Raw genomic sequence first — 26727 nt, forward strand, 5'->3', positions numbered from 1 at the left:
GCCGCTGTCGAACTCTGACCTAGTCAATGACGCGTCCATTAGATAAGGGATCATATATTCCTCCATTCTAGATATCGTATAGACTAAGACACGGATTTAAAATCTTTCTCTCTGTCCATCTGTTGTTTCCCGATTTTTGATTTATGACGACCGACTAATCGAACAAATCAAATCAGTCCAGGCTTGGCCAAGCGCTTAGGGGTGTCATCACTAAATCATCAAGGGGCCCACAAATATCGCTTTTATCCCTCCAAGGGTAAAAGGGATGGATAAACTTCGACTCATATGCTTGCTCTATCTATTTATCAAATCAAACACAACGATATGTTTTATAACACTGAGTTACCAGTGCATTTACATATCATCAATGTGCAACCGACTTGTAGACTGCAACTCATATCTCTCCGTTTCAAGAATATAAGATATTATCGTCTCATGATCACTTGTGATAAAATCCATGAAATGATTCAAATGAGCGTGGGTTGAATCCAATACTCGAATCCTATTCCAGGAGTACTCATGAACACCGCAGCTATGTCTAAAATACCTAGACAAACTACAGACCCATTCATGACAGTCTTGCCTTAATACCTACTTCCAAAGTATGATCGACTGTGGATGGTTTGAATAACCTAGTTATTCGGGAAGTCAAAACATGCAAAGTGAAACACAGTAATAATACTAATCCTATATGGCCCAAAAACTTTTGAGTCATATTTATTACTTATTATTCATTGTATAATGTTTCGAATAACCAACTTAATACTTGAATTAAAACAATAGTTATGCCATGCTCCAAGCATGCACACTATGTTTATCTAAACAATAGTTATGCCATGCTCCAAGCATGCACACTATGTTTGTCTATGGTCCTTACTTTGTGAAATAGATCAATTGAACACATCTTCAATGAAACTCATTTCACAATTCCAAATCTTTATCACTAGTGTAAGAATTCCAAATTCTTGTCGCTGCAAGAATGTGTTAGATTCTAAACTATCATGCAATGATTCCTTTGTAATGTCTAGGTACCAAAAGTCACGGAGACTTGACCAACGATATTACAAAGTATTCCTTTGGAGATTGTTACAGGACAATTCCATGGAAGCAAAGTCTCAAATTCAAAGTACATTCCTTTGAACATCCTTCTTGCATAAAAGTTTCTAACCGGAGATTCTTAATATCCAACACCCAATATGAAAACATTCCATATTTTCTATATGACAACTCATTATTGATAGAATACTTTCTATTTATAATAATGCCGATATAGTTCATCCATCACTATACTTCCAACTGCCCTTAAGTGAGCAATCGTCGGTGAACCTTAGATTGTCCTTTAACAGTTGTTTAACCACTTTAGTCATATCCGGTTCTATCTCTTTTTCCCTATTAATGCCCTAGGCATTTGGAAAATATTTAGAACAGATGAATATTATAGCATATGTAATCGATCCTATACCCGAAGCATATAGGACACGATTCATGATGTCTTACATAAAGACATGATACTTGATCAGTCTTTGGCTATAATATTTCTATTTTCCATGTTCTCATCATTCGAATTATGAAAAGGAATGCCGTAATCATAGTCGAATTTTGAGAACACAATCAACACATCCATATATAGAATTTCCTTATGTTGAACCATTCCAACATAAGATTCATATATATATATATATATATATATATATATATATATATATATATATATATATATATATATATATATATATATATGACTAAATCTGATTAAAATGTCAATCTAATTTTTTAGATTTGAAATGAAGTATAAATTCCTCTCCCTTAATTATAGCAAAACTGTAGTGACATAAGAACATGGTTTGGCATGCGGAATTAAAGTTTGCACAATGAACATGGTGATTTGGGTGTTCAAGAGATGTATTGATTGTATATGGTGTTACACAAAAAGGATCTAGATCTAGACTACATAAGTAACACACACTTACACACTCACTTTTACATCTCTCAAGCACACCTCTACAAGTGGACTAAACCCACCTTATATAGAGGTGTTTACATATCTCTCTCTCACTCTCACTAACTCATGGGTCTAAAGGCTAATACACAATATGCAAGTGGGTTTTACAAAAGTCAAACATTACAAAGTCATTCATGGAAAACTTTGTACCCCAACATTCTCCCCCTCAAAGTTAGGAATGAATGACCCACTTCAAATCTTCCAAAATCAAGCAACTACGCGATTCGAGCCTCAAAGGTGACACATGTCGAAACGAACTTCAATCTTCAATTCTTCCATGATTCTTCAATTTAGGCTCTAGGATGTGAAACCATACAAACCGAGCATCAACGAATGATCACGAGCTTCTCAAACTCCAAATTGATCACCAAAAGTTGAGCATAAAGCACACCTCAAAAATCTTCAATAAAACCAAACCCATTTCGAATACATCACTTCCGAACTTCCAATTTCATCATTTCGTAAGCATCAAAAATTAAGGTCACTTCGGTCTTCAAATCCGCGTAATATGAAAAATTCAAGTTCGAATTTCCATATAAATTTCTCCCCCTTTTTATAATCGAAATTTGATTATAAAACTCCCAAGGAAAAAGAACGTGCTCTATTCGGAATTTTTTATGTCAAAACTCCCCCTTAACATGTGGCATAAACTTTGTGCTTTAATCCGGAAAACCCAAAAAATATTGAATTTTTAGCTTAGTTCACGGATCGCCTTTGACAAAATTTCTCAAAAATGGGTAGAAATTGTCAATTTCAAAATTCTGCAGTGACCCGATGCGCCCAAAACAGCCAAATATGCAAAACTCTCCCCCTTTTCCAAAGCTGGGTAGAAAGCGTCAATTTGCATAAATTGCAGGGGCTTGAAATGCATTTTCTTCAATTTTCAGCAAAAACAGTCCTTTTTCGAATTTGGGTATGAACCGCCAAATATTCGAAGCCTCAGGGACTATTTTCAAAAATTCTGCCATTTGTGTTCCAAACATACGAAGAGTTGTCCCAAACATTCGAAATTTCAGAAAATTTTCAAATTTGGGTGAAAAGTGTCAAACATTCGAAACTTCAATTAATTGTTGAGGTTGCCAAATATTCGAAAGTTTAGGGGCTGAATTCGAAAATTCTGCTTTTTGATTAAAACATTCGAAATTTTGATCAATTCATACGAAATTTTGCAAGGCTTCGTACGAAATTATCAGGTGGCAAACATGCGAATCTTCAAGGACCATTTTCCAAACATTTCTTTCTTTTTCCTCAATTCACACGAAATCACAACCCAAACACACGAATTTGAAGGCATTCGAAGCCTCTTAATGAACAGTAACCTCTTAATCATCCAACCTCTGAATCATAACTTCTTCACTTCGTACATTCAACCCAAAATCAAATTTTCGTTCTTACAGTTCTTGTTCGTCTTTTAACCCAAAAACTTCGTTCTTTGTATTTCAGTGATCAACCCAAATCATCAATCACCGAAATCAAAATAATCGATTCCAGTCACTTCGCTTTTCAAACACGAACCCAAATATTCGTTCTTTTCATTACAAGGACCCCAAAATCAAATCTATTTCTCAGTCCAAATCATCTTCCCAAATCTTCGTTCTTTTGCAAACATCGACAAACCTTCGTACATCAAACCCAATCTCCATGTCACTGCTTTCGAAATTAGACCATAGGTTCTCGACCATCGTTAGTCGGTGATAGCAACTTCTTCATTAACATATCAACATTAACAATCGAAAGCATCATCCTTCGCTTTTGTTTATTATATCCAAAAATCAAACACCATCACATTCTTTCGAAATCAGATCCTCAATGTCAATACACACTTTTGAAATCAGATCCTTGACTCCAACAATTCAAAATATTCGAAATTGTTCAGACTCCAGTTCGACAATCAACATCTATTTCAAATTAAAAATCGATTATTGCTAAATCAACTTCTAACTCAAACTCAAGCCTTCGATTGCAGTTATCAATCCCAAACATTGATATCAAATTATCGACTCCTGATTCCCTATCACCAATACTAGACCTTCTTATCCCAAATCAAAATCAAGATACCAAATAACATTTGAATTCGATTCTGACTCCAAACAAACACAATCGATTATTGACCCCACAATTTATATCGAACTGATTCAATTTTAATCCCAATTGCTTCCGTTTCACAGGTCAATTGTAAATTATCATTCGATATTAGTCAAAATCGATTAACCAAAATCGATTCTCAACAACCATTAAGACTTGATTGAATTAATGTTCGATTCACAATGAATGAAATCAAAACATAAAAACTCGATCGAAACAAACTTAACAGGGAAGAACAATGTTATCAACAATCGAGAAAATATCAACACGAAATGCAATCAGATAGACTCAAGACTAGATGAATCAGTATAAAAAGAATCATTAACATCGATCAACAAAAATAGTTTGATACAACTGAATTTCGATTCAACACAAAAGTTCTTGGTTATCAATTTGATTAGAACGAGAAAATAGAGGTCGGACATATGATAAGAATCAGATTCATCGAATTTAACGAATGAATTAACAGTTTGGGCTTTAACCTGGTTATTTGAACAGTAACAAATCAATGGGATTTATTTGGGCTTGAATCAATGAACAGTAACCGAAAATCAAATTTGGATCAAATGAACTTCGTGAATAGTTATTGGACTTGATCTAAAAAAAAATTATTGGATCATCAATGGGGTTTTTCAAGAAAAATTTGATCCAACGAGTCAAACGATCACAAATCAAAAATGCAACACACGAATTTAATGAAATTAAGAGAGATCATAGAGAGAGACTCACCAAAAATTGCTCCAATTGCGACAAAAATTGCCAAACCGAGAATCGTTCTTCAAAAATCACCTTGATCTTGAAGACCCACTCTGATACCAATTGTAGTGACATAAGAACATGGTTTGGCATGCGGAATTAAAGTTTGCACAATGAACATGGTGATTTGGGTGTTCAAGAGATGTATTGATTGTATATGGTGTTACACAAAAAGGATCTAGATCTAGACTACATAAATAACACACACTTACACACTCACTTTTACATCTCTCAAGCACACCTCTACAAGTGGACTAAACCCACCTTATATAGAGGTGTTTACATGTCTCTCTCTCACTCTCACTAACTCATGGGTCTAAAGGCTAATACACCACATGCAAGTGGGTTTTACAAAAGTCAAACATTACAAAGTCATTCATGGAAAACTTTGTACCCCAACAAAAACAACTTTTCAAACCCTGCAACTTGCGAATTGAACCTTTTGTTTTCTATAATTAACATTGCTAACTTGCAACATTCATCATAATTGATTATGCTCCGACTAGCATAATAACATTTATGCTCCCACTAGCTTTGACATGTACCCAGAAATCAGTTGGACTTCTAGAAATCAATACTTATTGACTTTCATTACCAAAGTTTATAATTCTGATACAAGATGCTTCGATAAGACTTTATCTAGGCTTCTCAAAATCATACACCTTTTCTTAGATAGCTCACATGTGTGTCTTAACAATTTTAGAACTTACAGCAATAAGTCTCAAATGTTTAGACCCTTTGCCATTTCTCATAATTCAAAATATGGAGAGGTATGCCGTAATCATAATTGAATTGGAGAATGCAAATATCACAATTCTAACTCCTTAAAATCTACTTAGTGAAAGCGTTTCCTCACAATCATTTTCATGAATCGGAGAGAAACCTTATGACACTTAGATTTTATGGTGTATGTGTTCCTATCCATGTGAATTTGTCAAACCATAATAAAAAGACAAGGTGAGTGACAAATCCAAACTCATATGGACTGAACTTGTTCAATCTTAATTTCATGCCACTTGGCAGCACAAGGGCCTACCATTGCGTCCAGGTTGTTATGCAAACATTTGAGAACTCATAGAACTAACATGCATAGTCAACTTTAACTGGAATTGGCACAAAAACAAGAATATGTCAACACGATAGGTTACAAACCTCAAGTCGTGTGCTAGCGATAAACAATAGGTTTTATTCTTGATTAGCTCTTGAAATTGTCAAGATCCTTAAGACTCTCACTAACCTCTTGACATATAAGATTCTCTTATCAATAACCATTCCTTGACAAACAAATATTCAAGAGTTAGTGCGGATTCTTATCAAGAAAGACACTTCACACAATTGGTTTTAGTTGGTCTTTTTCCTATCCAAGACATCACAACTTACCAATTTCAAATGTACAAGAGTAGAAAACATTTTACTCTACATTTGATAAGTGTTATAAACCTTTCTTGAGATTATGTCACTCAAGGCTCAATCTTGGAGTATGACTCTAAGACTCGATTTGGAACGAAGTATGATTCGCCTTTTTGATTTAACCATTCTAACAATTCACGATTCTTCTTCTTAGCCATAGAAATGCACTAAGATGACCTTAGAGGATCAATTGTGATATGGTTTTCATAATCATTAAGATGATCATAAAACACGATACTAAAGTACTCTCCTATCTTTTCAGATTGGTAAACTTTTATCTTTCTGCCTAATTTGATTCTTCTTATTCGTTCTGCCATACATTGAAAATTTTCCAATGTTCAGAATTATACTTAAACTTGTAAGCATAACCATATTTACTAAACTTTAGTAAATCATGACGAATAGTCTTATCGTTCTTTGTGGTGGACCTGACCAGCGCACACCCAATGTACCCAATCCCCTAGTCCTTCACTTGACTCACATACACATGTGAACAATGAATTAGTCTTAATTTCCTAAAGATGAAGGTTCTCATTCATCACACAATACAAGTTGCATGATTCCAAGTTTCTATCCAACTGAAACTTGGGTGATGAGAATCTTTCATTATTTGGTAAATTATGATACTACCACAAATGAAAGAATCAAATCCATATCGAACATTCCTATAATATACATAAACATCAATTTTCACAAAAGCCATTGTAAGGAGATACAAAATAAAACAAAATCAAAATTTTATTAATTTATAAAGCGCGAAAAACTTTTCCTTACAATACAGTTACAAATGAAAACTATGTTTCTAAATATTTCTAAGCAATCTATCATAATTCTTAAGCAGCAGCTGAAGAATCTGATCATCGAACCATGCGATCGAAATCCATTTCTTCGCGATCAGACTCAGGTTACTCTTCTTTTAAGCTTCCTTTGATTCTACAAAACATCAAAATGTAATTGCATTACATAATGTATTAAGAATCTCCAAATAGGAACTTAATGGAGTTAGATAATGGATTTTACATGAAGTAGAGTCATACACTCTAACTTTATCATCCGCATGGTCCTTCAGGTAGATACGGCAGCTTCGTAACCAATGCTCCTTCTCTTGGCAATAGAAACATATGGACTCTTTGGAATGGTACATGGGAATATCTCAGACTTAGCCTTTCTCTTTACCATTTAGTCAAATGACTTGACCATGGCCGATCCCCATCCACTGGGAAGAGAAAGCTTTTCTGAACTTCCAATGTTAACATTGTTAATGTCCATGGAAGTTTCGGAAGTAGATCTTCCAATCAAATTTGCTTTTACCAGTGTGCCAAATCATTGCTGATTCAGCAGCAACAAGAAAATAGGTAAGATCAATAAGGGTCATGTCGTGGTCTGTCACATAGTAGTCCTTAATGAACTCACTATATGACTCGGGAAGTGATTGAAGAACCCAGTCAACAGCCAACTTCCTTGAGACTTCGACACCCAACTCTCCCAGCTTGTCAATATGTAACTTCATCTCCAAGACGTGAGCACATACAGACTTTCCTTCCTGCCAATAGGGCTTTGAGTGACCTTGAACTTGTGGGTTAGGGAGAATAATTGGAGGAGGTGGAGGAAGTGAAGTTCCACTACAACATGAAGAAGGGATTAATCTTTCACCTTGATCGCCTTGTGGATAATCATCTTTATAAAGAAAGTTTTTTTTAAAAGATTCAGGAAGACCATAGTTGTCTGAACTAGACATCTATAATAGGAGAAATTCAAGTTTAGTTGATTTTAGTCCTTAATATAACACCCAACATGAAATATTAAGGCTAGGACCCAACACAATATTTTATAATTCGGAAGAGGGATGTCGTAATCCAAATTGCAAAATATTTGAAGGTAGGTAAATAACGATTTACCAATTTCCACCATGAAAAACGAAATTGATTATTAAGTTTTAAATGGATTGAAATTCCTAGATCCTTTGAGATTCATTGAACTATTCAATGGCATGTTTAAATCTTGATTGTGCCCTTCAAGTTTATGACTGAGATGTCGAGGATCACAAACAAGGTGTGAATAACCATGCAAATTAGCTTGGTACACCCAATGTTACAACCACCTAATTAATGTACCGGTTAACCACACGCGCTCCATTGATCTATGATTAACATCAAGATACCCTTTGCCACACACTTTCAGTCCCATGTTATTGTGCCGGTTAACCACACACGATCCACTAATGACTTAACAAGGTGCAAAGTGCAATTTCATGGAGTAGCACCATTTTCACATTTTTTCCTAAAGTAACTAAGATTGGGAATTTAATAAAAGTTTAGTTACTTTATAATTATCATTATACTTATAATGAGAATTAATGTCCTATCCTACCCGTTCGGCTAACGACCCTCCACCAGTCAAGGAAGTGGTAGGTGAGGGTGGACACCCATTAAACTGCCATTTTATAGGCAGTAACCTTATACCCCCGTTATAGTCCGGCTTCGCGAATGAGGCCTACTAACGGTAAGACTAACTTTACTCTTATACATATATATAAATATTAAACCTATAATATTATAATAGTATAAGGGTTGAATTTTAAAATTTTAAAATTCTAGGGTTTGGAACTAAATGTTTCAAAGTAAGACTTTGCATTTACAAATTCTAAAACTTGAGGGCAAGTTTTGAACTATTCAAAACTTTTGGAATCCATAACTTATGAGTTTAATATAGGTTTTATGAAAAGACTCTTGACATTCCATAACTTGAGGACAAGTTATGGAGTTCATAAAACATTTATGAAAAGGACTCTTCATGTTCCATAACTTGAGGACAAGTTATGGATGACATAAAACCATTTAAGATAACATTTAAAAAAATGAGACTATTCACTTTCCATAACTTGAGGATAAGTTATGGAATTCATCAAAACATTTAGATCAACTATTGTAACTTACAAAATCAAACAATTTGTCTATGATCTAAATTAATCTCATAAGAACAAGACAATTCATATCAAACAAATTTCATGTAATTAGCCTCACCATATAAACTAATACAAAACATGAAACTTTGACAATTATCTTTTAAATTGGATAAGCATGATCATTACCACATCAAAACTGGTTTATAAGTTCAAAAACAGTTTAGGGTAATGATCCTAGTTCAATTCCAGCCTTAAAACTCAAAAATCTGCACTCTGGAGCACCAATTCGTCGAGTGCATGAACTGACTCGGAGAGTTGGTCAGTTTTATGAGGGGACTTAGCGACTTCCCCGGTGAAATCGGCGAGTCCACTGTTCAGAAAGCAGAAAATCGATTTTTTAAGCATTTGAAAGCAAGTAGCATCAAGTATATTGGAAAACAATCCTAGGCTCTGATACCATTGATGGGTTTTGAGAATTCTAACACTCCTATGGTGTACATGAAACCCTAGATGCTTTAGATCTATGTTTTATCTAATATACATGCAAACTTTCAAAAATTCCAAAGCGTCATCCTAACTAGCATACAATGGAGTATCTTTAGTACAAAAATTCTAGTTAGATGACATACCTTTTGCTGTAGCTGGAAACCTTGGGCCTTTAAGAACTTAGCAACAATAGTGTGGATGCCTCAAATGGAATCAAAACACACCTAGGACAAAGGATAACTTGAGAGAAGGTGTCTTGCACTCAAATTCGACTAGCTCTTCCAAAGAACACATGTGTGTAACTGATTTCATGAGCTAGGGGCTTCTTATATAGTGTGGCTTAGTTAGGGATACACCATGCAAACCCTAATGTGCATGACTTTCTATATTCCTCATGCTCCATGGGTTTAAACCTTCATGGATCATCCATGGGTCACCACATGGGTTTAGCCCAACATAAAGAACTATGGATCATAAGCCCACATTATAAGAATGAATGATTTACATAATCAATCCCCATATATTTAATTAGTCTCTTTTGATCACAAAATTAATTCCAAATTAATTCTTGATCAATACTATTAAATAATATGATTTCATATTAATATATTAGAACTTATAATATATTAATAAACCATAAATAACCTCTTCTCAAAAGTCCATCCAATCAAATTTTCCTGATGATATGCAACCCAAATGGACCATGCTACTCTCGGGTCAAGTACATACCAATAATAGTTATGTGCTTAGACACCTAATCCAACAATTTGAACACTTGTGATATTTCTGATTCTAGTGGTTGTAAACTGGCAAAATTCTCTGCTTTACCTTTCAATAAAAGTATGTCTTGTTCTACCGCTCCTTTTGATATTATTTATTCTGATGTGTGGGGTCCTGCACCAGTATCCACAAAGGGTGGGTCAACTTATTATGTATTTTTTTTATAGATGATTATACTCGATATACATGGGTTTATCTTATGCAATGCAGATCTAATTTCATTGGCATTTACATCAATTTTAGAGCTCTTGTTAAAACTCAACATTCGCTGTGATTCAGTGCTTCAGGTGTGACTTAAGGGGTGAATATACATCTAATGATTTTAGTCAGTTACTTGCTTCTAATGGTACCATACACCAGTCATCGTGTATTGACACCCCTCAGCAATACGGAGTGGCAGAACGAAAACACCGTCATTTTGTTGAGACAACCCGCTCATTTCTCCTGACTTTGCAGGTCCCTAGTGCCTTTTTGGGAGAAGCAGTCCTAACTGTTGTTTATGTGATTAATCTTATCCCTACTTCATTGAACTCAGGAATGTCTCCTTTTGAGAAGCTATATGGTCACCTACCAGACTACTCTTCCTTACGATTTTTTGGATGTACATATTTTGTTCTTCGTCCTCATGTTGAGAGAACAAGTTGGGGCCGAAATATGCTATTTGTGTATTTTTGGGGTATGGTGTTAGACAAAAAGGATACCATTGCTATGATCCTGTGAGTCAGAAGTTATATGTTTCCTGACATGTCACTTTTTTGGAACATATTTATTTTTACTCGATTCCTACTACAGCCCACAATGTAAAGAAGTCAGATCTTCTGCATATTGATCCTTTTGATGAAGATATAGAGGCTCGAGACCCATCTATGCCACCTGATCCTTCAGCTCATGACACACCCACTTCTTCAGAGAGTTCCTCGACTCCCCCTGTTCCTAAGTCTGCTCCTTCGACTGTTAAAATTGAAGATCCATCTCCACCACCACCCCTCAGGAGATCTACTCGTCCTGTCAAGTCCACCAAGCTTCCAAATTTTGCTTACTATACATACTCAGAACCATTTGCTTCATTTATATCGAGCACCCATCATCTGTGGGAACCTGAATCGTAAAGAAAAGCTATTTTAGATCCTCTTTGACAAAATGCTATGGTTGAGGAACTCACTGCTCTTCATCAGACTCATACATGGGATTTGATTTCCCTTCCTCCTGGGAAACATACGATAGGTTGTCGTTGGGTGTACAAGATAAAAGCAAAAGCTGATGGGTCTGTTGAGAGGTACAAGGCCATACTTGTAGCAAAAGGGTCTTCACAACAGTACAGTTTTGACTATGAAGAGACATTTTCCCCAGTTGCAAAGATAACGACAGTCCGTACTATGACTGTAGTTGCATCCGTTTGACAATGGAAGATCTTTCAACTGGATGTCAAGAATGCTTTTTTGAATGGTGACCTCCATGAAGAGGTTTATATGACTCCACCCCCAGGAATTCAGCACCAACCGGGTGAGGTTTTTCGGCTTCGCAAAGCTTTGTATGGTCTTAAGAAAGCCCCTCAGGCTTGGTTTGAGAAATTCTCCATAGTGATTACCTCTCTTGGATTTTTCCAAAGTAATCATGATCCGAATTTGTTTGTTATATGCTCAGTGCGGGACAGACTCTTTTATCCTTATATGTGGATGACATGATTATTATTGGTGATGATCATGGTGGTATTGAGTCTTTGAAGCATGATCTAGCTCATCGATTTGCTATGAAGGAATTAGGCTTGCTGCGTTATTTCTTGGGTATTAAGGTAGCTCAGTCTCAGAAAGGGTATCTTCTTTCACAGACTAAATATATATCTGACTTGTTTACATGGGCGGGCCTCTCTGACAATTGGACTGTTAATAATCCTATTGAAACTAATGCACGGTACTCTCCTACTGATGGTGTTCCTTTGTCCGATCTGAATCTTTTTCACACTATTGTGGGAAGTTTGGTTTATGTCACAGTTACTCGTCCAGATATTGCTCATGTTGTTCATGTTGTCAATCAGTTTTTTACCGCTCCTACCTCTGTTCATTGGGGAGTTGTACTCCGTATTCTGAGATATCTTCGTGGCACTCAGTTTCGGACCCTCCTGTTTCCCTCAACGTCTTCTCTTGAGTTACGTGCCTATAGTGATGCTGATTGGGATTGCGATCTTCATGATCATAAATCCACCACCAGATTTTACGTATTTCTTGGAGAGTCTCTCATTTCATGGAAGAGCAAGAAACAATATGTTGTCTCTAGATCTTCCACGGAGGCTAAATATCGTGCTATGGCTGTGACTACATGTGAGATTATATGGTTACGGTGGCTGCTTGCGGATATGGGAGTTCACATTTCTTCATCTACTGCACTGCATTGTGATAACAAAAGTGCGATACAAATTGCGAAGAATTTTGTTTATCATGAGCCGACGAAGCACATTGAGATTGATTGTCACTTTACCCGTCATCACCTACAGCTAGGGACCATATCGCTTCCATTTGTTTCATCAACCTTGCAGCTTGCGGATATTTTTACGAAGGCTCTATCGGCTTCTCGGTTTCGGTTCTTGTGTGATAAACTCTCAATGCGTATTGTTGTGGCATTGTGAGTTTGAGGGGGGATGTTAGCCTATATATTATTAGCCCACATGTTTATAGGCCCTTTACTCTTTAGCCCATTAGGTTTTTGTCTAGCTATATTTATATCCGTTTTATTCTTTGTAGCCTTTATGCTTTTCATTGAGAACCTTGTAATTTCTCTCTATCATTATCATATGGAAATGTTATCACCTAGGTAGTATGGGCTCAACTTCATCCAACACTACATCATTTTCGACAATCCAGTCTTGAGCCTTACTTGTATCTTTTGCTAATAGTACTTCCATATCCTTAGTCTTCCTTTTTTTGTTATTTTCCATCAAATTTGTGTTAAATTGAACAAAAACAAGATTTTTTAATTTAGACGTCTCTAAGCTATTTTTTTCTTTGTATGTAACTACAAATTTGAATAAGCAAATTTTTTTGATAAATATACAATGTGTTAAGTGAACCACTTAAAAATTACAATTAAAAATTCGTAAACTACCAACCCCTTCCAAAGTGCTCCAATTTCTTTCACACCTTGACGAACTAGTTGTTAAAGAAAGTATCCTTGTAGCAATCTTTCTCGGTTGTGGAGTTAAGGCACTATAAGCTACCCACCAATTTGTTGCAAGTTGAAACAAACATCCTTAAATTTATTAATTTGGACTTTTATAAAATAAATACAATTTAAAAATATATTACCTGGATCAATTTTTTCGTTGTTCACCTCACACCCTTTAATTGCAATTTCCCGACTAAATTTTTCTTGTTTACCAATGTAAATCGGCAACTTAACCATCACGATATGGTTTTGCAAAGCATGATCTCCCGGATATATTGTAGCGACAAAATCAACAAACGCATTGGTCACATCAATATCATTTTGGATCTTCGGATTCCTATAAGCATAATATGAACTTTAAAAATAATTCGTCAAATGTAGGCTTGTATCAAGCCTACCTTTCATCTTTTTTGAAATGATATCCATAATAGGCTCAACAATCACATCGGTCACATCAATATTATTTTAGATCTCCGAATTCTTATAAACGTAATATGGATTTTAAAGGTAAGCCGTCAAATGTAGGCGTGTATCAATCCTACCATTCATTTTTTAGAAATGATATCCATAATAGGCTCATGTGTTTTTTTATTGTTGCCCAAAGCATTAATAATTTCTTGTTTCACATTTTGAATGCCACCATATATAAACCCCATTGATGGCTTCCGATCTGCATCAACCATCCGAAGAACATTAACCAAAGGGGCAAAAAACTATAAACATAATGTCACACCGGTCCAAAATAAGGCATTAACCACTATGTCATATGCGAATTTCCTTTTAACGGTGTTGCTAAGTTTACATAATTCCTATTCATTGCTTGTAAACATTTGTTTTAGTTGGGCCCTTTTATTGGCCAAACTTTTCAAAATAAGTGTAACGTCCCAAAAATCATGGTAAAAATTTTCATTTTTTTTCAAAACCATTTTTATAAACCACAAGTCATAAAAACAATATTTCCAAAACGTAGTAATAAAAATCAAAGTATCCAAAAACATCTCTCAACATAAATCCAAGGATGATGTGTATGATCACGCCTTCGCCTTGCCCCGATCATCTGATGTACCTGAAACCATAAAACCAAACTATAAGCCAAAGCTTAGTGAGTTCCCCCAAAATAGTCCACACAACAAAACATATAAAAGCATGCATACTGGATCCACAACCATCAGACTGGATTACCCTTGGGTCTACAGTCATCAGATTGGATTACCCCTGAACCCACAACATAAGATTGGATTGCGCTCCCGGCCCTCAGCTTATGACTAGATTGCTCCTGAGCCCACAACATAAGACTAGATTGCCCTCCGGTCCTCAACTTATGACTGGATTGCTCCTGGGTTTGTTGGTCTACCTCACAAAGCAGTACCACCTCAACCCAACCGTACTATATGGACATATGCAACAGATAGACAATAACCAACAAGTACAGGTAATCATACAGATCTATCAATCTAACATATTACTACACTGCATAGCAACATCCTATACACAAGGATACATAACACAACCTAGTGGGCCAGTATTGGTGCCTTCGACCCATGATTACAGTGAGGAAAACTCACCTTAGAGTCTAGAAGATGGCTGAACTACACACTGATCCAAATACCGGCTCTACTGGTCACCTATACAACAAACAGGGACCAGGCCTCAATCTATAGCTTAAAATCCTCCAATTGACCTAAAGTCGAACGTGGTCAAAATCAACGGTCAATGGTCAAAAGTCAATGGTCAACTTCAGCCGGATAACGCCATGTGTACATGATGCTCTATGCCCTACATATAGTACAAAGTGGCTTTTACGGGACAAAACAACGCTAAGTGTTGCGTAGCCATAATTACGCCATGCATACTATGCTGTTGTGCACTTTTCTCATTAAGTTCTTAATACAAAAAGTTAAACCACCAAACTTCCAGCTCTAAGCTAGACAGACGTCTTAATGAATAAAGTCTCTGACTTTATCCATTTTCATTCATAAAAGGAGCATAAAATCATAACTTAGGTCCTAAAAATTCACTCAATGCTAATGAACACTTGCATGGATAGATAGGAGTGAACAAGCTCTCATTTTTATGACTTATCAACCCTAAAAACCTCTGAAAAGACACACAAATGGCCAGGAGTAGCTCATACTCATAAGAAACAAGGTTATGGGGACAAAAGAATGGAATTCTCAAGCATAAACTAGATCTATCATAAACAACTCCGAGATGGAAACTTTATACCTTCTGGGGAATGATTATGAGATGCAATTTCCTAATCCACAAAGTTTGGAGCTTCCCAAGTGTTCCAAAATGAAGTTCTTCCTTCACAAAATCACACCAAACACTCAAAGGTTGCAAAAACTCACACAAGAAGATTAGGGTTTCGAGGTGGCTGCTTAAAGGGGGTGGAGGCTGATAATGGAAGGCCTCACGGGAGTTAGGGCCTTTAAATATGGCTCAAACCCCCCAAGATTATGGTTTTGGTCCTGAGCAACTACACGCTGCATAGCTTGATCTACGCCATGCATAAATCATTAAACCCCCGTATCAAGTTTTCCTCCTACACGCTGCGTAGGAGACTACCATATGCCCCACATAGGATCAAATTCTCTAAATTTTACATTTTAAATTATAGAAGGAAATTTACCTGGAAGGACCAGGTGTTACAGTAAGAAATATGGAAGCAAATCCCGTGAATCCCGGTCACACAATATCTCTTTTCTTGGTAAAGTGTCTTATCATGACCAAAGTCTTATGATGAGCATAAATACACACCGTGATCGTTTTTACATGAAGGGTCTAGTTTGTGGTTTGGGCTAGGCATCCATCTTGTATAAGTCTTGATAGGGTCTTGGGGTCTGTTATGGTGGTTGTAACCTTTGTGTGGCTGTGTACGGCCGTACACCCTGTGTACGGCCGTACACGCGTGCGCGGCTGTACACTCGTGTACTGCTGGGTATGCTATAAATAGTAGGTGTCTGTGTCAGTCTTAGGGTGACGTATATGTGTGTTTTCCAAGGTGTATTTGACGTTTATATGATATAAATGTGTGCATGCTTGGATTAATTCTTCTTCTACTCCTTCTACACTCTGATTGATTTCAATATCATTTGATCACTGATTTGGATCTTAGAATTCGGGACTTACAATTGGTATCAGAGCCAAATCAGTGTCAATTTGGATCCTCGTGAGTGTACGGCTAGAGAAACTTCACAATTTTTGAAGATAATTCGAAATTGCTTATAGAGTACCTATTTCTGAACAACATCTAAGGCTTTTGATTGAAAATCAAGTGTACGGTTGAGCTCAGTTGAAGGTGTACGGTTGAAGGTTGAAGGTTGAAGGTGTGCGGTTGAGTGTGCGGTTAAGAGTGTGCGGTTGAGTGTACGGTTAAGAGTGTATGGTTAAGAGTGTGCGGTTGTAAGTGTGTAGTTGAGTGTACGGTTGGGAGTGTACAACTGCAGTGTACGGTTGGAAGTATACGGTTAAAGAGTGTGCGGTTGGGAGTGTACGGTCGTAAACTCCTTAGCTGCTTGAACCTCTTAATTTTAAGCATCTTTATTGTTAAGTTTTTGATCTGTTCATTTCTGAAAAGCCAAAAACAAAAGAAACAAAAATGGATTCTCAAAGCCCAGCAATTCATCATGAATTGGATTCAATCATGGGAACAACCACTCGCATTCCATGCTTGTTATCTGCAGAAGGGTTCCCGGAATGGAAATACCGGATCGAGAAATACATCAAGATGAAAGACTTTAAGGTTTGGCGAAGCATTCTCAGAGGACCAGTCAGAATCACTACTACTCTTGCAAATGGACAAATAATTGACAAAGTGTATGCTGATTACACTGATGAAGACTTCGAAAAGGTTGAAGAACAGGAAAGGGCGTTGGCTACTTTAACTATGACTTTATCTCCTGATATTGCTCAAGGATTCAGAGAGTATGATTCAGCCAAGGCATTGTGGGAAGCTTTAATTGAGGTCTATGATGTTAATGAAGACATGAAACAGAGTCGCCAAGACATGTTAAGACAGAAATTCAATATGTTTAATTATGTTCTTGGAGAAACTCTAGAAGCCCAGTTGCAGCGTTTTACCACACTCACCACTGAAATGAGTTCAGCTGGGATTTATGTGACTAAGTCTGAGATAAACAAAAAGCTTCTGAATTCACTTCCAAAGGCATGGGATATGAACGTGGCTGTCATCAAGAAGACGAAATATCTCAATCGTCTCAGTCTTGCTGAAACTATGGCAATCATCAAAGCCTGTGATCTTAATGATAAGCAAAGAGAGATCAATCATGTGAATTCCTACTCGACTGCAAATCTTGGGATCTCTTTAAATAATGCCTTTTCATCTTTTACCTCCTCTCCAAGTCAAGCTTTTTCCGTTCAACAACCTCAGAATCAAACCTTTGTTGCTCCATCAGCTGCACCATTTGTTGCTTCATCATCTATGTCTCATCCACAAAGTCAGTCTTTTGTTGTTCCACAAGCTGTTTCCTCATCCAAAGCACCAGTTATGGTTCCTGCTCCCAATCCCAAAGAAAGCGATGAAAACTTAGCTCTTACCACTGGACTTGTAAATTGCTACAATGCTTTTGTAGCTGGAGAGCTTCCACCTCAACTCTCATTTGCTGATCTGGATCAAATTCATCCAGAAGATGTGGAAGAAATGGATATTACTTGGCAGATAGCAATGGTAGTGTTCAGAGCAAAGAAATTTGCAAAGAAGACGGGAAAGAACAACTGGGGGATGAATGCTGACAGAAGGTTGGGTTTAACAAGGGCAAGCTTCGATGTTACAATTGCCACGAGCCAGGTCATTTTGCTCGTGAGTGTCCGAAGCCATACAGAAGGGTAAGCAATGATAGAACAATGGTTCCAGTGAGAAATAGTCGTGGAAGTGCTGCTTTCAACAGTGAGACTGCTAATCTGGCAGTGGTTGCTCAGTCCTTTGACTATGAGGACCAGATTCAGGCACTGAGTATTTCAAGACCTGAGAGTGCTCACTTTGCTCAAATCGATGATGCTCCAGAAGAGAAAGTTGAGGTTGATCCCGAAGAAGAGATGATGGAGTTGCAGTTTGCCTTTATGGTATCTTCTATTCCAGAACCTGAGAAGAAAGAGGTAAGTCGGTCTTCCTGTTCTCAATCTTGTGAAACTACTATTAAATTTCTTCGTGAACAAATTGAGTTACTAAAAAAAGAAAATGAGGACCTAAAATACGAAGGATATCAACTTAGGAAAGGACAGAAACCCCTAAAAGAACAATTAGAGACCAAAACCAAGGACTTCCGAAAACTTCAGGAAGAGTATAGCAATAAATGTGCAAACTATAGATATGTAACAGAACAACTTGCAGAGTTAACTGCTGAACTTGACACATTAAAACATAATTTTGAAAATGCGGATTTTAATTTCAAAAAATTTGATGCGTCGAGTGAAGTAGTTGGATCAATGATGGAAAATAGTTTGAGATTTAAAAATAATCAGTCAAAGGGTTTAGGGTATGAATAAGTGCCTCCTCCTTTTAATCACACCTACCAGAATAACCCTTTGACTGAAGAAGAGATAGACAGAGAGCCATTTATTAAATATGGATTTGTGTCTGGAGGTAGTATTAATGTTGAAAATACTAATGTTTCTACTTCCCATGCAGATCAATCTTTAAGTCAATCAAAGCAAGAAGCTGAAGGATGTGTTTCTGGAAATAAAAATGTTTCTAAACCTGCTGTTTTTATTTCAAATGATAACACTTTTGTTTCTGATGTTAAAATAAATGATGTATCTTGTGATGATTATGCATCATAAAATGATAACTCAAACTTTTTTGATATATTTGATGATTTGTTTGACAATACCGATGTTTCTGCTTCAAGCACATCCACTTCACCAATCACACAACATGGTTCACCCTCATCAATCACACAATCTGATTCTTGCACATGTTCTTGTGGGAAAAGTAAGGGTGTCAGTAAAGAAAGTAAATCAGACAAAGGCAGTACCAGTTACAATAATAATAAGCAAATTTGTTTTAACTGTGGTACTGCCGGTCACATCGCTAGGAACTGTCCTAATAGGACATTTGTGCATTTTTCGTCTCAAAGAGGAGAGAACGAGTCTCGAGGAAGGTCTTTAACTAGAAAGTCCTCGAGATCTCGCCATCGAGATGATGATTGGAAGGCTAATCAAAACAAGAAAAGGGAAGTTTTTCAAAAGAACAAATAGGTTTTCAATAATAAAGTCACAAATAGTTTGCCAAAATTGAACAAGGCTAAGCTGAGGTCGGTTTCGTCAAAGAGCAGATTTGGATCTTCAACCACTTCTGGTAGAAAATCCAAATGGCCAAAGCAAACGGGAAGGAAAAATGTTTCAAAAACACCTGTGATTTTTAGACAAACTAAATACCAGTGGGTGCCCAAATTAACTTCCAACCAATCATCGTCATCCTCTGAAAGTGTTTTAAATGATGATTCAAAATCAAAAAGTTTAAAAGATAAATTTGTGATCGTAAAGGGTCAACCCAGGAAAGTAATGACATGGGTCCCCAAATCTAAATGATCCCGCTCATTTTGCAGGGACAGTTGCAGAGGAATGTCATCAGACCTTGGTATGTCGACAGCGGATGCTCCCGGAATATGACAGGAGACATCTCCCAGTTGAACGACATTCAAACTTTTAATGGGGAATTCGTTTCCTTTGCGGGCAGAGAAGGCGGAAAAATCACTCAGAGAGGAACTTTGTCAAATGGAGTATTGAGTTTCGAGAACGTCAACTATACTCCCGAGTTAAAGCATAGCCTGTTGAGCGTCTCTCAGATTTGTGACAAGGGTTATTCAACTCACTTCACTGATAAGGAATGTCTGATTCTGAAGCCATGCATTGTCATCCCGGATGAGTGGATTCTTGTTAAATCAAAGCGGAATGGAAATGCATACATCATCGACATGAATAGCAACATTCCTGAACAAGTCACCTGCCTCTTTTCAAAAGTCTCAGTACAAAATGCCATGCTGTGGCACCGACGACTCGGTCATGCGAACGCTAAGAATCTGAATCGTCTTGCTAAAAATGAAATGGTGTGTGGCCTACCTGTCAGAGACTTCATAACATTTGAAAAGTGTGTGTCATGTTCCCAGGGAAAGCATCACAAAAAACCACACCTGCCAAAACAAGCCAATTCAATCAGCCGGGTGTTCCAATTATTGCACATGGATTTATTTGGTCCGGTCAATGTCCTAAGCATCAACAGAAATTCATACTGTCCAGTTGTGATCGATGACTTCTCGCATTTCACGTGGGTCTTCTTCTTATCCAACAAATCTGGGGTATCTGATCTGATTAAGAAGTTCATCGTAATGATAGAGAACCAAACCAATAACCGGGAGAAGGCGCTTCGACCTGATAATGGAACAGAATTCAAGAATTGGGTACCAAGTTGTGTTTGAATACGGCTTACCATCCGCAAACCGATGGTCAGAGCGAATAAACGATTCAAACGTTGAAGGATATGCTGAGAACCTGTACCCTGGAATTCCAAGGTAACTGGGATGAACATTTGCCTTTAGTAGAATTTTTTTCTAGGGTAATAGTTTCCACTCAAGCATCAAGATGGCACCTTATCACGCTTTGTATGGGGAAAAGTGTTGAATGCCGTCATGGTGACTAGAAGCTGGGGAAAAGCAGCTTATGGGACTTGAAATAGTCCATCAGACTGCTGGAAAGTTGAAAGTGATTAAGGAAAGGATGTTAGCTGCTCAAAAGAGCTATGCTGACAAGAAAAGACAACCGATATCATTCGAAGTTGGAGATTCGGTTTTAATTAAAGTCTCATCATGGAAGGGACTTATAAGGTTTGGTAGAAGCGGAAAGTTGAGTCCAAGGTTTATTGGACCATTTAAAGTTCTTCGGAGGATCGGGAATCAAGCTTACAAGCTAGAATTACCGGAAGAACTGGAGGGTATTCATAACACATTTCATGTGTGTTATTTGAGGAAGTTCACGGGAGGTGTGCCCGACATAATTCCCATTTCTGAATTAAGGTTGGATGAGAGCAAGAGGTTAATTGGAGAACATGAGGCAATCGTTGACCGTAAGACTAAGAAGTTGTAACGTAAGATAGTCAATTTAGTGCTTGTGCGTTGGAAACATATAAATGGGCCAAATCTCACCTGGGAAACGGAGAGTGACATGGTGAGTCGCTACCCGTAGTTGTTTGTCGTTGTGTGATTCCGGGGACGGAATCATCCTAAGGGGGAGATAGTTGTAACGCCAATGTTTCTAGGCTAGGCATTAATATTGACATAATGGTCTAGGTTAACCTTTGTGACTCATTTTGGAGAAATGAAAAGGAATTATGTGAACATTATGTGTTTTATGTGTTTTATGCTTAATTATTAGGGTTTAAATAATTAAGAATAAAAATGAGCGTCAAAAATTAAATTTTAGATAAATCCAATATCTATTAAGAAACTTGTGGTGGGCGTGACAAGGATTACGGATATATAAAGAATGCCGAAATCCGAGTTATAACGAAGAAGTTATGACCTGTCGAAGTTTCGCAACAAACCGGCACGGTGCCGAATGTCGTAAAAAGTGAGTTTTTGATAAACTAATTTTTAGCCTTAGTAATCTAAACGAAACTTGTAGTGTTCGTTAAACCGAGAGTAGGTATAACAAGAACGCCCAAATCTGACTTCGTATGAGGAAGTTATGATTTTTCGAAGTTTCAGCTTAGCAGTAGACAGCTAAAAACTCGAATTTTAGATCGAGTGATTTTTAGCCGACACGACCTAAACGAGAATCGAAGGTCTCGTAAATAGTAGCACAACGGTAAAAAGTCTGACGAAAACGGACGTCGGATGAAGAAGTTATGAATTTTTAACGGATTTCCTGTCCCGGTCTGTTAAAAATAATAATATAAAAATTAAAGTCAAAATTAGCCGACGAAGTCTAAACGGAAGTTGTAGAGCGTAATTTTACGTACGCGTGCATATAAAGAACGTCAAAAACGAAGCTCGTATGCGAAAGTTATGGATTTTAGAAGTTTTTGCACAAAAACCGAGAAAATCCGCATAGTCACGTTTTTGCCACGTCACCTTCGCTGAAAGAGTGCCACGTGTCCGAAATTGGTGAGTCATGCGAAGCCACGTGTCGCCTTCCCTCGCATGAACAGTAGCTGCGTGTCGGATTCTGATTCGACCGAAGGGAGGCCCAATCCGAAGCTCGCAGCTGGACCGAGCCTCGCACCGCCTTAGCCTCCGAGCCTCGCAGATGGACCACTAGACCTCGGTCCAATCAGGAGAGGATAGCGAGGCCTTCGCACGTGCAGCCACCTGCGCACCCTCGCCTGCAGACCCTACCTCCTTAGCCGACCTTCGGACCCGGACTTCGGTCCAATCAGGGACTGCCACCTGATCCCTCGCATGCGCAGCCCACGTGACTACTCTTCGGATCTGCTGCCACGTGGACTCTTCTCATCCGTCCGATCAGCAGCTTCGGACCCTATAAATAGAAGGGTATGCAAACCCTCCTGGTTACTTTTGAGATTTTGCCATATTTAGCCCCTTTTTCCATATTTTCTTCATCTTAACATTCCCCGAAGCCCCGGTATCGATTCAAACACCCGGAATACGCCACGAAGTGCCCGTGAAGCCCAAAAAAGTTATCTTTTCGGTTTCGAAGCCCGACCCTTCGCAGAGCCCGGTTTCTCAATAAAACTCCCGGTTTTATTAGAAACGATCGTTTTAGGAAACGAATTGCTGCCCGATTTTCATTAAATCAGGTGAGTGTGTAGTTACTTTCACCTTACACATAGATATGAAGTATTTTACATAAAATACGTGCAGTGTGAATATTTATTGTTTGTTTATTTGAGTTGGATGTTGAAGGTGTGATTTATACATGTTTTTAAATAATTTAAACTGTATATGTATTTTTATCTACAAAAATGTTGGGTAAAACATGGGTAGATGAAATAATGGGTGTGTGATGAAAGGTGAGTTGGATAAAGGAGATGATCAGTAATATTGATCATGAGTTGAGGGTGAGTGGTGAAATTTGAGAGAATCACTTACCCAAAATGTTGGGCCCCGTCATTCAGCAGAGTAGGGATGACAACCATGGACTATTCTAGATGGTCTGTGGAACACTAGCAGGCCCGCAACCTGTAGGTGTAATGAACTATATGTTCATTTGGAGTACTCTAAAAACCCATTGACATGTATGACAGGGGTGAATACTGTCAATAATACTGTCAATAAATAAGAGCTATGAATTTAGCCCCTGTTGTATAAACCCTGGTGATGGTGTGACCTTGTGTCTATTCCTTAGGATGAATCCTTAGGAAGGAGTGATAGTTGATTCTTAGGGTAAACCCTTAAGAAATAAATAAGATAATGGGGTTGGGGTAATTTGGTTGATTGATTGATGTTTAAGTACAATAAATTTATTTATTGTGGGTTGAAAACCCTATATGCTCACCAGGCTTCCAAGCCTGACCCACTCAACTTTTTATGATTACAGGTAGTGGACCCCGAGCATAGTCGGATGATGATGATGAGTGATTTATGGATTATAGGCCAGTAGTTATAAATAACTGTTGTAAGGCTTATAATGTATTGTTTATGCTTTTGATCTGTATCGGAACATGACATCCCGAGGTTTTGATATAAAAGGAAATTATATATTTCTTAAAGAAAGGTTTTGACAAACTTTTATCATGTTTTGTTTTTTTGGGGACCAATTCCGCAACATCTTTTAAAAGGATTACTCTGATTTTATTTTAAAAAGCATAAACGAAATCGGTCTTTTCTGGCCGAGAAATTAGGGGATGTCACATGTTAACTCGAAGTTTCCCAATCATGTTTACAAGTTGGACAAGTCGTTGTATAGGTTACATCAAGCTCCTCGAGCGTGGTATGCAACTCTCACAAAGCACTTGCTTGAGCATGGATATTCTCGTGGCACTATCTATCAAACCTTGTTCATCAAGCATGTGGGTAATGATCACATTCTAGTTCATATCTATGTTGACGACATTATCTTCGGGTCTACATGTCCACAACTATGCAAGGAGTTTGAAGGCGTTATGAAAAAGAGGTTTGAGATGAGTTCGTTGGGTAAAATGACCATGTTTTTGGGGCTTCAGGTCCAACAGAAGTCAATCGGAATCCTGCTCCATCAAGCCAAGTATGTGGAGGATATTCTAGAGAAGTTCGGGTTCCGAGACGCTAAACCTGCATTGACACCGATGGCCGAAAGACCCCTGCTGACTCCGGATACTGATGGCGAACATGTAGATCAGACCGACTACAGATCGATGATTGGATCGTTGATGTATCTAACTGCAAGCATACCAGACATCATGTTTGCAGTTTGTCAATGCGCTCGATAACAGGCCAATCCTAAACTTTCACATCTTATTGCTGTCAAAAGAATCTTTCGGTATCTCAAAGGCAACCCAAAACTGGGTCTTTGGTATCCGAAAAATTCTGAATTTGATTTATATGCTTTTGCTGACAGTAATTATGGAGGCTGTGAGCTTGACAGGAAATCAACATCTGGTGGGTGTCAAATTCTCGGAGACCGGCTGGTGTCATGGCAGTGCAAGAAACAACACAAAGTCTCAACCTCAACAGCAGAAGCGGAATACGTCGCTACCTCTGCTTGTTGTTCTCAAGTTATCTGGATCCAACATCAGCTGTTGGATTACGGTGAATTATCTAGAAACCCCTATTTTTTGTGAGAATGAGGCTGCAATTCAGATTGCCAAAAATCCAGTCCAACACTCGAAAACCAAGCACATCGATATTAAAGTGCACTTCATCAGAGATTGATGCGTTCGCTCTTTCGGTTGGAATAGGTTCCCACTTCTAATAATGTGGCGGATCTGTTCACAAAATCGTTTAACAAAGCTCGATTCGATGTGCTTGTGGGATTCTTGAATATGATACGTTTTGAGGACTAATTTTTGTTTTGTTTTAGGTTAGTTTAAATTTGCGCATTTTAATTTCATTCTCGCCCATGCACAAATTTAGGGGGAGAAATAAACAAAACCAAACAAAAATAGAAAATCAAAAACCAAACAAAAAATAGAAATTCAAAAAAGCCAAAAATATAGTGTATTTTTGTAGGTGTTGTGACTGGGGAAGTGAAATAAACTTGGTGATAACAGGCAATCTGAATCTGTGTAAGGTACCAAAGCTAAATTGTCAAGACTCTGTGTTCGATGCGCTGGTAGGCACGAAAGTTTTAAAATAGACTTGACTAGGATCATATAAACTTAAGGAATTTAGAGATTTGACAAATCTTTGCCTAGATAGTTCCATTTAGCATGACAATACGACGCTTGGATAGATTGAGCAGGGAGATATACATGAGAATCCACCGGTCACACTAAAGTAATCCATATCTAGAACCGTGGTTTTAACTCTTCCTCGATGTACGGACTCTGTCCTTAATTCCGGTATTTATGGGGCGACCGGGGAGTTCTGATAAAGTAGGTATGTAGGAAATTATTTTCTTGCTTTATTTCTGTTAGCCATATGTTGCCTCCTCTGTGTGATCGAAAGATCCAACCTGGACTGCAACATATGCAACTCTATTTCTCTACATCTTCTATCTATGCTATTCTTTCTGTCTGTTAGTCATATGTTGTCTTCTTTGCGTGATTGGAATACATCCGACCTGGTACACAACATATGCACCATTCTACTTCTCAATCCCTCTAAATCTGGTTAGTCATATGTTTCATCCTCTGCGTGATCGGAAGATCCGACCTGGATGTATAGCATATGCATTCTAAATCTGTCTTCTCACATAATAATTGTCTGCTCACCTAAAGTAAGGAGTACTTTGGAAGTTCCTGATTATTGGGGTATGTCACGAAGTGGGAAACTCATTCTAGTACATTTAAAATTGAACAATCACTAGGTTGTCTGTAGATCTCGTTGCTCAATTTAGGTGGACAACAATATCCTTGGTCGTCGTCAGTTAAATGGTCCTTAGGAAGTTTATCTAGGAACATAGGATCAAAATGTCTTGTCACTTATAGCATGTCCAAAAAATTTGTCATAATTTTTCGTGCTTAAGTGGACCACAATACCGGCGATCGACCAGACATGGACATGAAGGTAGAAATACCGATAAGCGG

Source organism: Lactuca virosa, chromosome 8 (genome assembly GCF_052849685.1).
Source record: "Lactuca virosa cultivar CGN04683 chromosome 8, Lactuca_virosa_CGN04683_v6, whole genome shotgun sequence".
Classification (NCBI taxonomy): Eukaryota; Viridiplantae; Streptophyta; class Magnoliopsida; order Asterales; family Asteraceae; genus Lactuca; species Lactuca virosa.